Below are 5,123 nucleotides of genomic sequence, written 5' to 3'. Positions count from 1 at the left end.
AACTGAATAAACATTTTAGAATCTACATACAAAATCACCAGGCCAGACAATTTCACAGACAAATTCTACCCAAGTTTCACAGAACAAATATTTTCTTTCTTATGCTCTTGAAGAACAGACAAGCTCTATCCTACACAAACTGTTCTAGAGCAGTGGTTCTCTAACCTGGCTTTACATTATAGTCACCTGGGGAGCATTTTAAAATATTGATGCTTGGATCCACCTCGAGAGATTCTGATTTATTTGGTATGGGCCAAAAAACCCTGAGCATTATTTTATAAACAAACAAAAATCAAAAAACAAAAATTACCACAAGTAATCCAAATGCTCATCTGGGTATCAGTGAACGAGTGAATAAAATAATAAATAGGTAAAGCTCACTTTTTGAGGCAAACACAAATACTTAATACAAAATCCCAACTCAAAAAATACAAGGAAAATATCATAGATTAATCTCATTTATATATAATTGCAAAATTCTGAATAAAATAGTAGAAAAATCAAACATGCATTAAAAAAACACATGATGACCATGCGTGGCTTAACCGAGGAATGCAAAGATCTTTTAAGCTGATAAGAACAGATACTACACTTGATTTTAGCCAAAAAGCTGAGACGTAATACAAAGGTCTTTTAATATTAACATATTTATTACTACAAATCATTGTTTTAACAGATTAAAGGGGGAAATCTTATCATATTGTGGCTACAAATTTTTTTGGAGAAAATCCAAAGCCTACTCAAGAATGAAATAACTTTTAGCAAACTACAAAGATTTGGGATCTTCCTTAACCTGATAAAAGCTATCAATGCCTGGGGTGCCTGGGTGGCTCAGTTGGTTAACTGTCCACCTTGCACTCAGATCATGATCTCGCAGTTCATGAGTTTGAGCCCTGCATGGGCATTGGGCTCTCTGCTCTCAGAACAGAGCCCACTTCAGATCCTTTGTCCCACCCCCACCAACCCGTTGCACTTTCTCTCTCTCAAAAACAAATAAACATTAAACAAAAAAAGCTATCAACCCCCAAACCAACAGCAGACACCTTACTTACTGGGAAAGTATTCAAAATACAGTATTTCTTTTAAAGTTGAGAAAGTGACAAGAATGACACTATTGTTACTTTTATTAAGCATATAGTAGAGCTCCTAGCTGGTGCAAAGAGACAAGGAAAATAAAGTGCACAATTGAATACAAAGAGCCACAGCTGTGATCACTCACAGATGACAGTGCTGTAAGAGATGACCAATATAGGGATTTGTATCATGCTTGTTGATCAGGAAAAAATATTTGAAAGGTCACAATTGTTTCCAAGTTAATCAATAAATTCGAGGGAATTCCAATTTAAGTTCTAAAAGGGCATTTCACAGAAAGGGACAAACTGACCCTGGAATTCACTAGGAGACATGAAAGATCAAAAAATAATCAAGAAAGTGTCAAAGAATGATTTTAAAAAAGGGAGAACTTTCCCTACCAGATATTGAGATTCATCATAAAGCTATAGTAATTAACAGTGGCTGTTGAATCAGGGCTCAACAAATATAACAATGGAACAGAATAGAAAGCCCAGAAAAAGACCGATATTTATATGGCAACATGATATATGATAGAGATAGCATGATTACTCCGTGTGGGCAAAATGTACTACTCAATAAATAGTGCCGTGGCAGTTTGCTATTTATTTGGAAAAAGAACATGAAAACCCTACCCCACATCACATAGAATAATAATTCCATGTGAATCAAATACCTAAATTTGACAATAGAAACTTAAAAATTTTTAGAGCATGGAATATTTTCACATCATTGAATTAGGATACAATTTTTTAATAAGACAAAATAATATAAGTCATAAAGGCAATAGTTGATAAATGTACGACATTAAAATTAAAAACTTGTGTACATCATAAAATGTCATAAACTAAAAAGACAAGTCATAGACTTGGAACAGGTATTTGCTTTTTTTTTTACTTGAGGATAGAATTTTATTTTATTTTATTTTGTTTTATTTTATTTATTTTATTTTATTTTATATTTTATATTTTATTTAAATTCAAGTTAGTTAACATAGAGTGTAGTCTTGTCTTCAGGAGAACCCAGTGATTCATGTCATACGTATAATACCCAGTGCTCATCCCCAAAACTGCCTTCCTTAATGCCCATCACCCCTTTAGCACATCTCCCAAACACCTACCCTCCATAAACCCTCTGTTTGTTCTCTGTATTTAAGAGTCTCTTCTGGTTTGTCTCCCTGTTTTTATCTTATTTTCCTTCCCTTCCCCGATGTTCATCTGTTGAGTTTCTCAAATTCCACAAATGAGTGCAATCATATGATATCTGTCTTTCTCTGACTGACTTATTTCACTTAGCATAATACCCTCTAGTTTTATCCATGTTGTTGCAAATGGCAAGATTTCTTTCTTTTTCATCTTCAAGTAGTATTCCATTATATACATATACCATATCTTCTTTATCCGTTCATCAGTTAATGGGTATTTGGGCTCTTTTCATAATTTGGCTATTGCTGATAGCACTGCTATAAACATTGGAGCACACGCTATGCCCCTTTGAATCAGCATTTTTGTATCCTTTGGATAAATTCCTAGTAGTGCAATTGCTGGATCGTAGGTAGTTCTATTTTGAATTTTTTGAGGAACCTCCACACTGTTTTGCAGAGTGGTTGTACCAGTTGGCATTCCCACCAGCAGGGTAAAAGGGTTCCCCTTTCTCCATATCCTCACCAACATCTGTTGTTTCCGGAGCTGTTAATTTTAGCCATTCTGACCCATGTGAGGTGGTATCTCATTGTGGTTTTGATTTGTATTTCCCTGATGATGTGATGTTGCTACATATATAGCACACAGGGATTTGAGTCAAGAATAAATAATTCCAACAATCCAGAATTCACAGAAAGCCAACAACGCAATAAAAAAATGAACAAGTGATATGAACAGACAATTCACAAAGAGCACTCCAATTCATGTGATAAAGTAGTAAAAATATATAAACTCGAAATTATGGACATCTATCAGGATAAATCCTGAAAGTATAATATTGAATGACAAAAGTCAGTTGGAAAGGATTCTACTTAGGTAAAAATTTTAAAGCTTGCAAAACAATACTTCATAATGCATATGGTTGTAAACATATAAATAATATAGAAACATGCAGGTAAATTACATACACAAATTTTAGCATAGGTAGGGAAAGGGATGGAGATAGGTCTTTAGCTACAGCTGTAGCTGTATTTTTTATGAAAAAAAACTTAAGTAAATATGGCAAACTGTTAGCATCTGTTAAATCGGAATGTTTGATTAATGGGTGCTTGTTATGTTAAATTTACATACTTCTCTTATGCTTGAAATATATCATGATTTAAATTACATTAAAAAAACTTTTAAACCTTAAATGACTGTGAGAAAATATGGGTGAATATTTATCTGCTCATGGGAAAAGGGAAGGCCTTTTAAATATAAAAAAAAATAAATCAGAAAGGAAAAGGTTGGTAAATGTGACTACATAAAAATGTAAAAACCCTAAGTAAAAACACTTCAAAAGTTTTTTTTTATTTCTTTATGTTGAGACAGACAGAGACAGCATGAGCATCAGGAGGGGCAGAGAGAGAGGGAGAGAAAGAGAGAATCCCAGGCAGGCTCCTCGCTGTCCACGCAGAGCCCAACATGGGGCTCCAACCCACAAACCTGTGAGGTCATGACCTGAGCTGAAACCCAGAATCTGATGCTTAACTGACTGAGCCACCCAGGCACCCCAGCACTTGAAAAGTTTTAATTACAAGAGTGAATAAAATGTTTATAATATGTATAAATTATATATACATATATACAAAATCAGCATTAATGTAAAAAAGCACTCAATATCAATTTGTTCATCAAATGTGAATATTAATAAACAAGAATACTTAAGGTTGATGAGTATGCAGTGAGATCGGCACTTTTATCAACTGCTAGTGGGAATTAAAAGGACCGATCTTTGGGGACAGCAATGGACAACGCTAAAAGGACCATTATAATTGTTCTTATTAAAAATAGACATTAACCTAATAAAAATTATGATCTCTGAGGGGTGAGAAAGCAGAAACGACTTACATTTCCTATGTTGTATACTTCTTTGTTTTTTTAGCACCTGGTATATTTTGCTTTTATAATTTAAACTCATAATTACTTTTTACTTTCAAACATTTCAGTAAGAAAACAAGTTGTATCTTTTAGCCTCTAATTCCACTTCTAAAGACACCATCCTAGGGAAATAATTAGATGTGTGCACAAAACTTAATATGCCAGATGACCCTTGTCAGTTTTACAATGCTGAAACAGAGACACAGTCTAAATATTAAGCATTAGAGGAATAATTAAATGCACTATTGTGCAAAAACATAAAGAGGTGATATGCTGATGTTTAAAAATATGTTTTTAAAAATTATCACGCAAGAAAATGCTTACTCTATGACTGTATGAAAAAAGAAAGGATAGCTCAGGGATGCCATTCGGTGTCAAGCTAATGAAAAAGCTTTGCAATGTAATCCAAGTTGAGAAGGGGACAAATGAATGGTCTTTGTTATAATAAGACCATAGTTATGCTGACGAGGGAGCCATCCATCTCCTTTGTAGACCCAGGGAAGGATTCGGGCAGGAAAGAAATTCTCCCTGTGAGATGTGCCTTTAAATTTTTTTTTATTTTGTTCTTCCCAAGAACATAAAAATATCAAAAAGCAGACTGCAAGCTGGAACACAGGATCACCCTGACATTCTTCCTCCCTCTGCCGTTCCCTCCTCCATTTATGGGATTCACACCTCACCGCTGTCCCTCTATCTGGCAGAACAGCTGCAACAACCCATGTTGGAGACCAACATTTTCCCAGGAGAGAGCAAGAGAGAGAGAGATTGGCATTAGCCTAGAACTTGCAAATAACAGACCCAGAAGAAAGAGGTCACCAGAGGCCCTGAGGAAAGAGTAGTTTGAGCTCTTTTCTTGCAAATTTCTGTGACGTTCATTTGTGAGGGTCATAAGATAGTAACTGCTATGAGGAGGAAAATATCCATTCCCACTCCCACAGGAGGGCAAAGAATGGTCTACAGGGCTTTAGGAAGATATGCCCAGAAGTTGAT

General features: G+C 35.0%; 1 pseudogene; it reads right to left on the bottom strand.

Annotated features, from left to right (window-relative positions):
• Positions 1-494: 494 nt before the first annotated feature.
• LOC145714804 (U2 spliceosomal RNA) lies at positions 495-622 on the bottom strand (annotated as a pseudogene).
• Between the last annotated feature and the right edge of the window lie 4,501 nt (positions 623-5,123).

This window comes from Panthera onca, chromosome X (genome assembly GCF_046562875.1).
Source record: "Panthera onca isolate mPanOnc1 chromosome X, mPanOnc1 haplotype 2, whole genome shotgun sequence".
Classification (NCBI taxonomy): Eukaryota; Metazoa; Chordata; class Mammalia; order Carnivora; family Felidae; genus Panthera; species Panthera onca.
Note: the sequence above shows the minus strand (reverse complement) of the source record. Positions and strands in the feature narration are given on the sequence as shown.